The sequence below is a fragment of the Oxyura jamaicensis genome, chromosome 1 (genome assembly GCF_011077185.1).
Source record: "Oxyura jamaicensis isolate SHBP4307 breed ruddy duck chromosome 1, BPBGC_Ojam_1.0, whole genome shotgun sequence".
Lineage (NCBI taxonomy): Eukaryota > Metazoa > Chordata > Aves > Anseriformes > Anatidae > Oxyura > Oxyura jamaicensis.
In genome coordinates this window covers 118,403,446-118,416,980 of record NC_048893.1, presented here as the reverse complement: position 1 = coordinate 118,416,980, position 13,535 = coordinate 118,403,446, and the positions used below count along the sequence as shown (strand labels likewise).

The 13,535-nt window shown below is 30.6% G+C and overlaps 1 protein-coding gene across 10 annotated transcripts in view; it reads right to left on the bottom strand.

Annotated features, from left to right (window-relative positions):
- Positions 1-13,535, bottom strand: part of DMD (dystrophin) — a 1,227,136-nt gene that overhangs the window by 628,820 nt on the left and 584,781 nt on the right. The window lies entirely within an intron of this gene.

The following is a 13,535-nucleotide window of genomic DNA, read 5'->3' as shown; positions in this document are numbered from 1 at the left end:
AACACAGTTTTCGAAAACTCACTACTCTGAGATTATGGTATTACTAAGATGTAGTGCTAACTCTTTCATCTTAAATTTTCACACCTCTTTAAGAATCTGTCCTTCATTATAGAAATTCCATGCATGTAAAGTACTAAGTCATTTCAAGGTGTCAAATAAAATAATGACTCGTATAATAGACATGAGTTCTTAAATCACATCCAACACAAAACAACTAGATCAACTAAGCACTTACAGTACTATACCTCTCTCTTCAAACAAGAAAGTATAATATGGAATTTCATTATTTGAGTTATCTTAAATGAATCAAATTCCAAAAGAAAGGAAGTTCCACCTCCTCAGGAAATTATTATTATTATTATTATTATTATTTTCTGTAATCTGGACAACTATGAACTAGACACCCTATTCTGAACCACATGCATACACCAAATTTAAAGAGAGCCCATAATATTTTGGTTCTGATAAAACAGAGAATTGGTCTATAATGTTTGGAAAAATATTGACAAATAAGGTGACAAAACAGTAACAGTGAATGCTCTATATTTATGATTTGATGTATTTGTGGACCATACATATAATAATACCAAAAAATGTGCTTGGATCTTCATTTAAAAAAGCTCCAAATAGACAATCACCTTCATCTCCATTAGAAAAGGTAAAAATTAAAAATATAAACTCAGCTTTTGATAAGCATAGGTTATTGTTTAATTGTTTTATCATAGCATATAGGATTTCTAATGTGGGACCAAGATTCATTGGGATTGATGCCTGCCTTCTCAAAGGTCCCCTTGAGGACCACAAATATTTTTTACAAGCAATCATTTATAAGCATTATCTTAAAAATCATATTACTTAGATGTTCAAGTTCCAATAGAGATGATAATGGATTTTGGAGTACTGTGTGTGAAACACAGTGGTCCATGGCCCTTCAGAGAACAGCCCTGTCCATCCTTTCATGGATTCTCCTCTCAGTTACCAGTCTTAGTCACTTTGTTCTTCAATTTTCTTTAAAGAGTCTTAATATATGCACTCACACACTTAAGATGATGTATGCATATCACAAATCAAGTCCATATCTCTAGACTTGTGTTATTCTGCTGCATTTTCTGTGCAAATTTAATTGCTCTGCTTACATTCTTTTAACTAAATGACTGTCTCAGGACATCTGCTAACACTGAAAACTCTCTAATTAGCATTATATCACTACTATCATTTTTATTATTTAAAATAAATTGCTAAAAAAAAAAAAAAATGTCCCCCACTCATGTTTCATCAATAACGCTCAGCAAAAATAACTGTTTACCCCAGTTAACCCAAAGGAAAAAAAAAAAAAAATGTTCTAATTGATTAGACAATGTGAGATTCTCAGCGGGCCACTGAGGCATAGAGTGATAAATTTTCATTCCTCAAGACTGTGCTGGGACAATTCTACATGTAGTAAAGAACTTTAGATCCACACAATGAACAGTTTAACTACAATTTTGTTTTCCATTTTTGACTGAGAAGACAGAATATTTATATTCACAGTTATTAAAAGCATGGTAAGGGTGCAAGGTTAGTCACTAAGGTTGCATAAATATGTAAAGTGTAAAAAATAACAATAAAAATAATTAAATTCTACAATTGTGTTTGCTTAATCCCTTTTTAACCTGAATTTAGCCTAATAACTGTATACATCTTGTATACATATAATAACTGTTTACATGAAGTAAAATCTGTGCCTTCTTGCTCTAAATAATTATTGAAATCAGACAGAAATCAAGCAGAAATTTGATGTGTGAGCACTTCACAGAATATCATGTCTGATTAGTTATAGTAGCACCAAAACTGGGTTTCTTTCCATCACTGCTACAAACAAGTGATAGAAAAGCACTGTTCCAGGCAAAATTAGTTAAAATCTGAAGACAGGGATGGACTTTGTATGACCTATATGGTCTACTCAACACTCAAAATATGTGTTATATTTAACTCCTCAAATACTAATGATCTGTATGCAGCCAAACTTTCATACTTCCTTTTACAGAAAACTCAACATTGTTATTTCTGACAGCTGGACAATTACTGGTGTAGTTCTACAGCAAACATGACTCAGGAGATTCCTAATTCAATTGAGTCATTGATGTTTATATTACTAGTTAAACTGTAAATTACTACAACCAGATGAATAAATAGATGGATCGCTACATGAAAGAAGTCTACTAGAACCTACTCTCATGTTTGGCAATATTATTTCATACTTTATTCTAAAGAAGTGTAACAATCCAAATTAATAATTTCTGAATGCTATTTAAATAAAAGACTTCAAAATGTGATAAAGCTGAAGAAGTGGATGTTTCAAGACATCGCAGGAATTCCTTTCCTTCTGTCTTGCCTTCATCAACAGTGTACCAGAGCCAATATACAAGACCAATATACAAAACAAAATGAAACAAAGAAAAAACAAAAACCAAACCAAACCAAACCAAACCAAACAAACAAACAAACAAAAAAAAAAAAAACAGGAATAATGACATTTTTGCCAGCAAATCAATATCCCCACAAAAGAATTATCTGTAATTATGGTTCCTTGCCTCTATGATAGGATTATCTTGTACTGTCACATTCAACTAGCCATGGAGCTAGTTTATTTTCTGTTAATACTGGAAAATCATGTGTGTATGTGTCTATGTACGTATACATCTATCTGTCTGTCTAACTCTTTCAATTTCACCCTTCTCAGCATACACATTTTGTTCCCTGTTTCTGCAAATGGAACAATTCCTAATATCACTTCTACTATTGCAACAGTTTATAGCCCCAAAGCCTCCAACAGTTCTACATTGACCTTGACAAGTGCTTTATTTTTGGTGTCTTCTCAGTATAGGCATACAAATTAATAGCAACCTGAATGCACTGTGGTTTTAAGTTAATAATTTCACACAAACAGAATATGCAAGAGGAGTGTGAAGTAGTAAACTACTGTACCATTATGGTACCCCTAGGAGCATCCTGATGAGAAGTTTGGGAAAAGACAAAGAAGCATGTGTTTCCTCCTGAAGTGAACTAATACTTAAGCATTCTTTACTAGTGACTGTAAGCTGCATGAGAGTGTAAAAAGTCATTATCTCTAAGGAATAAAGGTAGATATGCTAATCTGAAAAAAAAAAAAAAAAAAAAAAAAATGAAGCAAGTAGCAGACACCTGCTGGAGGAAGGCAGACATGCTTCCAAGAGTCCAATAAACTTCTCAACAGTTTATTGCTTTCTAGATCAAACTGTAAAGTAAATGAGATTCACTAGCCCACAGTTAGCATGAATCTATCAGATAAAGAATTAAAAATGCAAAAGAGTGATCAAATGATGTCAGAGACCAATAAAATCACTTTCAAATACATACTTATATGTAAAGAAGCTTTTATACTCTCATTTCTTTGCCAACTGTGAGAGATGATGTCAGCTGATGCTCAGAAAGATAAATTCTGTATCTTCATTACTGCTAGCCCATCTTACCTGTGTGTATATATTTAAAAGGCAGATCAGAATGATACAGAGAATATGGAATTATTATTGTAAGACTGGATGGCCTTAGTCAATCACAAACAAGTTATCCATCAGGACAAAAAAGAAGCATCTCTCTCAAGTACAGAAAATTTTTCATCCTCACTACAGGATTTACAATGTATAGAATGTTTATGTAATTTCATAAAGTCAAGGCCCTAAAATGCATTTGGTAGCATCAAAATATATTAAACATAATAAATTTTTAAATTCTTACATTTTCAAGTAAGAGCCTAACTACTATTTTCTCATGTGATTTTTCTACTTGTGCATGATTGTAATCCATGAAGGCCTGCACATTACAACACTTAAAACATGGACTTTAATGACTGTATCCAACTTCATCAGTGACTTGCATAAAAAATGAAACTTTAAAAATACATATGATTATATTCAGCACAGTAGCCCCAAACTAACAGTGAAATCTATGCTAATACCCAAGTACTAAAAGTTTTTTTTTTGTTGTTTTTCTTTTTTTTTTTTAAGTAAATTAAATTCCAGTGTTTCCAGGATTTAAGATTATGGGATATGTATTTTGATTTATACTATATTCAGGAGTGCAAACAAAAAAACGTTTGCTTATGAAACATTTCCTTAGAATGACATTCCTTAGTGAATTAATCTCAGGTCGAGGGATTTCAACAGAACAGCAAATCAACTTTTTATTGACAGTCCAACACTGAAATGTGACAGAATTTAGTTTTGGAAAAATACTGCGTTTAAACTTTTTTTTTTTTTTTTTTTTTTTTTCTCTTGGAGTTTTCTTTCTGTATAGTACACAATTCAAAACAAAGAAAAGTCAAAAACCTGAAACCCAACCTGACTGATATCAGAAATATACAGATACAGTAAACAGGAATCATTTTGCCCACTCCTCACTTCAGTCAGCTCAGAGATCTGGACAGAGAGTGATTTAGATCTTAACAAGACTTCACCAATCAGGCATACTTTACTGTATGAGAAATGCTGCATTAATGCTTTTTTATTTTATGAGCTATAGATGAAAAGAAATAAAACCAGTTAAAATAAAACTGTTCTTCATAACAACACTAATTTGAAAACATTTCAGAAAATTTTACATGCTAAAAATAGGAATAGAAAATTGCAGGATTTGATTTTGAAAACTATAATCAACATATATAGACCAGAGTGAATTTACTTTAACTGTTCTACTTTTGACCTTCAGAGTTTTAATGAAATGTTAAGGTTTTCTCCATAAGGAAAAGGTCTGTTCCCTGTTCTTCAAGGCTTAAGTTGTGGGATTTCTCACCAAAAGTCTGATAGTTATGCTACACTCTGATGAGCTCTGTATGGTGGACTGGATAGATCCCTATGGTTATTTAGCTCAAAGACTTGGAAGAATTTTTATTCCACCCTCATTTCTTTTTGTACCCTTTGAATGCATTATTTTTACATTGAGATGAAAGAGATAGAGACAAAAGTTATAATGACTAATTTTCAACATTTAACACAAAGTAATTAGCTATTACATTGGTGGTATTCACAGTTTTAACTTTGTTAACTTCATTTTTTTCTTTTTTTCCCCTCAAGGACATACATATATAACTAAAAATCTATGACAAAGTATTTTGGTGCTGTAGCGAATCCTCTGTATTCTGCAAACCCTAAGGCCTTTAGAGCCTAGAAGATGTAAAACAACCTGTATAGAGAGGTAAAATGAACAGCTTTGGTAATCCCCTTTCCTTTTCCAGCTGCTTAACAGTAATTTTATTTTATTCTGGTTTAGATAACTGTGTCCATATCTGGACATAATCAGTACCTCACCTCAGGCTGAGGTACTATTGCACATTGAACTCAGCTGCAGCTTATCTGAAAACTTACTCATTTCTCCTTACTAAAGGCTTCCTAGCACTCACACAAAGGAGAGGGTAATGCAGCTAGCACAAACTGGAAATTTCGTCATATTCTAAGTGCAGTTCTGCTATTGATTTTTAACCCTGACAACTTATATCATTATCCATTTGTTAAGCAAAGAGAAATTAATTTCAAATGTGATGGGACTGGGACATAAGACTCATATACTTTATTATTCTCTGTGACATAAACCAGGTCTTTCAGAAAATAAAATAAAGTGGAGTATGTGTGTGATACATACATAAGATACATAATGTGTATCTTATGCCATATCTGCAATGCTACCATTCATGAAGAAAGACAAAATCTAATAGTATTATGGCCTTATTGATTGATTTGAAATACTGGGATTTAGAAAATGTCTTGTTGGAAATAAACTATGCATATATGTTAATTACTTCTGATAAAAACTGGATTATCACAATCCATTAATTGCAGTAGTTAAAAACTGAAAGTCTGTATGTCAGTTTAATGTGACTTAAAAAAAGCTATTTGTACCTTAAAATAAAAAGGTATTAAAAAATAAATAAAATAAAGACTGTAATTCATAACAATTAAAACAACAGTGCTCTGGCCATGTACAGTCCCTATCTGTGAGTCAAAAGACAGAGCCATCGTCTGTTCAGACTTCACAAATAACTGGTTCCCATATATTGAATTTAAGGAACCTCAACATATTACAGTATATAATAAAAGCACATTTCAACAGTAACACAAGATCCATTTTAGATATAACTCAGCTGATTTTGCACCCATATGTTTATCTAAAAGAAGCTGCATGTTGGAACCATTTAATTTAATTCTTGTGTTGTATAGTAATGCATTAATATGGAGATTACTAGCATGGTGGAATCATTTTATAATTCTTACCCCTTTTCATGCATACCTCTGTCCACAGAAGAAATCAGTATCTTAATATCTTAATAATAGAAATCAGCAAATAAGTAAATGCTTAGGTACTCATGTTACATCTTGGAATGAAAATAATAATAATAATAATAATAAATCAGGGCACTGCAAAATCTACATCCTAGACTGGCTTTAAAAATATTAAAAATATGTATTTAGAATCTTGTGTAGTTTTACCTGGAAAAGATGTTTGGAAGAGATTTATATATGTAAACCTTCAGCAGACAAAATGTATTTAAAAGTTTTTATACTCCAACTATAGAATAAATAAATCCATAGAGCTGTTAGCCATTTCTGCCATTCAAATTGTAATATTTTTCACAGTTGCAAAAATATATACATTATCAAGGAAATGTCATACTTTTTAAGGAATACTTAAGGAAGTATTTAATTGACACTTTAGAAAATTGAGTTCTTCTACACAGTCCTATATCCTTGTAAACATGATATGCAATTGTGACAGTGTCTATGGGTTGTTAAACCAGCAATATACACTCAAATTGTTAGCAGGAACTAACCTTAAGAATGGAAGGAATTTCAAAATATTTTTCATCAAAACAGAATTTTAAAACTGCGTTTCTAGGACAGTGGTAAGCTATAGAGAAGAAACAGCATAGATTGTGACAGAAAAAGTTTCTACTAGTTATGCTGGTGGGCAGCCTTCCTAGGATAAAATTTTGGTCAACATTAACTTAGTGTCTGACTTATTAAAACTGCAGAGGTGCCATGGTCACAACACAGCATGAAACTTTAGGGCTGTTCTGAATTTTATCTGTAACTCTGAGGACTAACCACTGTGGAAAAATATATATTAAATAATGCACAGATATGTTAGAATGCAGCTCATTTGATGTATAAATTGAGGAATCCATTTTTAAATTCACTGTTGCTTTGTGATACTAATTTTGAAGATATTTATGATAACTACTTGTCAGTTGTTTGTTGAGATAATTTAGAAAATAATCTAAAAATACCATTAAAGTACCACTACTGTGTAACAGCTATGGTGCTAACAGCTTCAAAAAGTGAGATCCTAAGCCTTAAACAGTGCCACCTTCCAGATATGTTAAAAAGTATTATGTAATTATTTTCCTTATTTATTTATTTGCTGAAAAGGTAATCTAAATTTGTAGAGTTGAGATCATGCAGAATAATAAGTTTTTCAGTTAGACTGATTTTTTAAAATAACATGCATGAAATTGCTGTCAATCCAGCACTAATTAAATATACCTACATAGATATTCAACAATCATACTGCACATATAGAAATTTACTTTGACATGCACCCTTATGAATATACTGATACATCCATTAAAAAAGAAAGAAAAAAAAAAAAAAGAGTAAGTGGCATTGACATCCTTAATTGTTGACAGGATATGAACCTCATCTCTTAAAAATATACTGTCACTTAGGGCCAGATCACTCTGCAGCAGGTCTTTCCCCTTATTTAATTGAATAGTACAACAAAGTAATTTTGACAGCAAATTCCTCACCATGTAATTTATTATGCTAATAAATTATGATATAGCAGTAAAAATAAGATGGCAATTTGCTGGGTTGTTTTTTTACCAATAGCTAGGTAATTATAAGGAAGGAAATATTATACAGGGATAATGCTATTTTGGCCAAAGAAAAATGAAAGGAGAGACAACTACGTTGGCACATGATTCCATAACCAAAGGCTGCTAGTCTTGTTTCCATCTCTACAATACAGAGAACAATAAGAAAAGACTGTGACATGGTTAAAACTATATTCTAATATCCACTTCATATAATTTAAATTTAGGATTCTAAGGCAACCTTAGACAAGTTGTGGGAAGACTTTTGCCATGTGACAAGTTAAAGATGTCGAGTTTCTCTTTCAAATTATGGAATGTAATTCAGATCATTTCATTAAAGATTATAATAGATAATGAAAACAGAGAAAAAACTTTTCTGTAAAGTTCTGTCATCAACAAGAAAGTGACTTTTTTTTTAACTTCACTCTATTAAAATATTGTAGATTTGCAGTGAAGATAGTGAATATTATACAGCATTAATATACAAATAGAAGAAAAAATCACTTTAGGAGAAAACTCAAAATGCTGTAGCAGATTGTTCCACTTCTTACAGAAGAAGGCTATAGGTGATCTTCACTTACATTACTATGACACTGTAAACATTCATCTTTGACACAGAGAAGGCAAAGTGCATTTTAAAATGAACCTTTAAAACTAGCTCATCTTCAGCTACATCCAATACCTATATTCAGTGTCCTTCCTCTAGCTTTCTTGCCCGAATCCTAAATTAGACACAAAACTAGAAGTATTTGAAATAGAATTAAATTATTTTAAATGAATTTTGTAATAGTAATGTTTACAAATCAAATTTCTATGTTGATGGATGCTAGAAAACTCATGTAAACAGCTGTGATTCTCTCTCTCTCTTTTTTTTTTTTTTTTTTTTTTTTTTTCTGGTAGGTATTTTCCTGTTTTGGTTTTCTAATACTCTTCATTTCATCTGCTCCCCAACTCCTCATGCCGGTAAAGACAAATTAGATTGTCTCATCTTTTTGGCAGCCCTTACAACTTCATATAGTGAAAGAAATACTTAAGTAATGATAAGAGAAAATACCCATTTCATTGCAATGCTGCTGGTTGTGACAGCTGAATGACCTAAAATGATAATAGCACATGAGGGATGAAGACACATGATTAGGACACCAAGTTTTGTGTTTATCTAACTGTGACAGATTTATTTCAGTTAATGTTGGATTTATATTTTAGAAAATATTTGTATAGGTAAACATATGTTAACAGTAAGAAAAACTTGGATTTCATTAAGTGGAGAAAATGGAGGTCCACTAATTAAATTGGAAGATGCCCTTAAGAGAAACTCTTCAATTTAATTCAAACTCTTGAATTTCAGATGTAAACTTGATCAGCCCTTAACCTGGTTCCAGAAATTGATTACATACTCTCACACTTGAAATGATCACCCAGTTAGGAGACAAGTAGTTTGAATTTCTGAATGCTTTATAGAATATTTAACAGAAAAAATGTATTTCATTTGGAAAATGAAATTTACGATATTAGTTTCATAGTAAGTACTAACAATACTGGTATTTTGTTCATGTAGCAGGTAATTGCATTTAACTGTTCAGTCTAAACCACTTACCTTATAGACATGAATAAATATTTTGTATAGTTATTTTCTTTATTCACATTCTTGTGGACCACATAGTCTAATTGGTATGAAAAAGACTCTCTCTTGATGTTTATCTTTAGATCAACTTTATTATTTTTCCCAGGGTGGTCAAAATCCAGGCCCAAATGTTTCAGAAGTAAAATGAACATAAATTCCGATGATTTTATTTTTTTTTTGTCACCAGTGAAATTACTGAAATGACATAGGTAAGCCTATTTTTTTCACTGCCATATACACAAATATGTATGTAAATTTGACAGTTGTTACTAGGTTGCAAGAATAATAGTCCTCCTGTCTTAATACTATTCCTCTGCCTTACTACTAACAGCATACATAGTTCACCCAAGACAGAAAAAAGTACGTGAAAGCAGAAAGAATTTTGGATAACTTGATAAAATATGGTAAAAGAATATAGAATAGAATAGAATAGAATAGAATAGAATAGAATAGAATGGTAATAAAATAAGAATTTATATTGTAGGTTCTGCATCTGTGTTCATCTCACAAAATATTTATTTTTTAAAGATAAAGGCCTTCAGTATTCATGCATTGTTATCTCAGTCATTGCAATAAAAACAAATCTAAACTGATTGATCACATAAGCATGCTCATAGACTGCTGAAATGAAAGCACACAAAAAAAGAATAAATCTATAACGCAGGCATTAACTAAAACAAATGTAAATACTTATGCATAATTCATATATCGATAACTGATCCAGATTTAAATTAAATTTGAATCTTGCTTTTTCTCTGAAAAGATATCATTTTTCTCACCCTGGAATAATGACAAAGTATTGTAAAAATTAATTAATTAATTAATAGTTCTTGGAAGATTTAGGTTTAGACTGCCTCAAAGGGGACTGGTATCTTTTCTAAAAGACTGTGACTGCCAAATCTTAATGATTTTAGATTCAGCAAAGATAATCTAGAAATAAATGTCCCTGGACTTCCCCAATGTTATTAATTTCATTTTTGTAAAACAGACATGCAATTTTATTATTCAAAAGTGCATACTGTTCTAGCATTAAACATTAATGGCTTGGTTTTTGAGAAGCATCTTCAGCTTCCATGAATTTCACTGGGATTTGATGGTTTAATTATCATTTTAATTTTTAGCAGAGATGAAGTAGAACACTAAGCTTTTCTTAACAGAGGAATCTGAAATTTGCCACACTAAAAACTGAATTTTCTATCCACAGTTTATTTTTCCTTGTACATATAAAAACACTGTGTGGGTGAAAAAGCTCTTAAAACAACATGAACTTCAGTAACTTTTTCCCATTCAATGTAATTTGGAGCAGCTTTGCTTATTTATCAAGTTTAATCTGTTACGGGAATAAATCCTTCTTTTAACTAAAGAATTACATACTACACTGAAAATTTTCATGTGACCAAATTAACTTATACCCAATTAAATTATTTCTCAAATTGGCATTAAAAAGTACATGTGGTGTTTGAGGTAAAAAAAAAAAAAAAAAAAAAAAAAAAAAAAAAGTTAAGCTTTTTGTGTAGTGGAATGTAGTTTTGCTTTATCTTTTAACTTTGTTCTCAAATACATTATACCTTATTAAAAAAATTGGTCACAGAACATTTCTTTTTACATATTTATATACCTATATATATATACCTATATATTACATATTATATATATATATATATACATGTATATATACACGTGTATATTTGTCAAATTGTTGCTGGATATTGACTACTACATATCTGTGAAAGAATCAAAATTTTATGAGAATTTACCATGATAGCGAGAATCAATTCTTATATCGTTATGTATCCTTTTGACAGAACTTCCCAACAAAAATGGGTGAAAAGTAAAGTCAGGGGGAACACAATTATTCTGATTTCACACTTTGATATCAGAGTTATATTAGCTCCAACAAACATAAGAAATGAGCAATTCTGTCATCAAGCCACATATTTAAAGGCAGAATCTTGCTAAGTTTATTCAATGAATCACAATGAATTGAAAGATATACAGTACAGCTAAATCCTCATTGCTTTATAACAACAACTTTCAATTATTAGATAAGTATTATTGTATACATTAATTACAAATGAAAAATGCAGAAATTTTATTTTTTTTCTCTTTAAAAATAAATTCATTTCTATGTTTTTATTATATGTTTTTATACAATTGGTGATTAAAAATAAAATCTCAGTGAAAGTTATTTTTGCTGGCATATGCACGTGTTCAAGTGAACAGTTTGAGTTTTTGTTTTTCTTTTGTATTTTCAAATCTTGAACAAACAGTTAACTAATCCTCACAACATCCCTGTGAGGTAGGTACTTTCTTTGAAAAAATAAAGAAAAAAAAAGGTCAAGAAATTCACTTTGTTTCAATGATTCAGCAAAGCCAACATTAAAACTGTAACAAGTCTTCTATCATTGTGACTTGAGCCATGAAAATAAAATGCCTCTCACCAGTTTCAGTAGCTTCTGTGAAACATCCAACAAATTCATATGTCATATGAATACCAACATGGTCAATAGAGATGGGTATTTTTCATAAGAAATGAAAAGTATACAGTAATTATATTACTGTACACCTGTACACATGTAAATTTCTTTGAATAATGTCCTCATTCCACAGATAAATATTAACAAGTAGCCTTCCTGCATGAAATATTTAAGAATACTTAAACATTTAATGATTATGAGATATAAATGCATTATATAAATAATATATTTTAACAATAAAAATACATGTAATGTTTACATGACTAAAGTGTCAATGAATGTATTCCATTGACCAATTGAAAAGTACAGGTGCTGATATATCCACTTTACATATTTTGAAAAAAATATGCTAATATTTACATTTATTGGTTTGCTGGTAAAATTTTATAATGGATATACTTGCTCACTGTCATGGTAGGTGTTAGGTGATATAAAAACACGTTTTGTATAAACTGTACATTCTTATTTCTTTCCTATCAAAAACCCAAATATATTCATTATTAAAATATATATATATATATTTACAAAATGAAGTGAAGCCTGCTCTAGCTCCACGCCAATAAAATGATTTGCAACTGATTAAATCCATCAACTTTAATATAAACCATAGTAAACTGAAAAGAGTAATCAGATGGAACAAGATTTAATAACATACAAACCAAAGTTAACGTTTCTCCGATTGTTTCCATTAACTGCATAGCTATCCCAATTATTGTTTTTATATATAAATTACATAACTTAATAGTTGAAAAGTTCAAAATAAATACGGGTTAATAGACTCAGTACATCAGAGGGCTGTATTGACAAAACGGGTGTATACATTATTGCTGATTTTTGGAAGTCTTTTTCTTTTTTAAAACATGGCTAACCACACATAAAATCGAAATAACTCTTTTTGGTTTTAGATATTCATTGCCCTCTTAGTATGGACTCTCTGCAGTCAACGAGAGATAAATTTTATTTATTTAAGAATAAATAAAATTATATTTTGTTAAAACACTTATTTTCCACTAGCTTTTTTAAGACCACAGAAGAGCGCATAATGCAACAACTTACTTGATATCAAAGAGTTATCAAACTTCTGTTAAGTCCTATAAAATCAAAAGATCAAACGACTATATGCACAGTAGTAGGAATGGCAAGCAAAACCTGCCATATGAGTGCAAAACCAATCTTTTGCAACATTCCAAATGGATAATTTGCCCAGTATCTATTTTGATCATAACCCTGGAATGGTAATAGCTTATTTCCATTTTATTTATCCAGTTACAGCAGCATAAATGAACTAGTAAGAATAATTGTATTTTATATTTAATTAAACCCTTGAAAATCAGAAGACATTAAATTGGTTCAGAAAATGACGTTTTCATTCTGTTCAATCTAAAACTATTTAAAAGCTTCTTGCAAAACACTCCTTTTCATTTTCAAGCGTTTGAAGAAGAGGCCATGTATGCATAGTGCAAGAAGAAATGTTCTAACCTCTTCTATATCTCTAGGTATAATATGTATTATGGGTAAATTAAAAAAACAAAATTGGCATGGGATGGGTAGT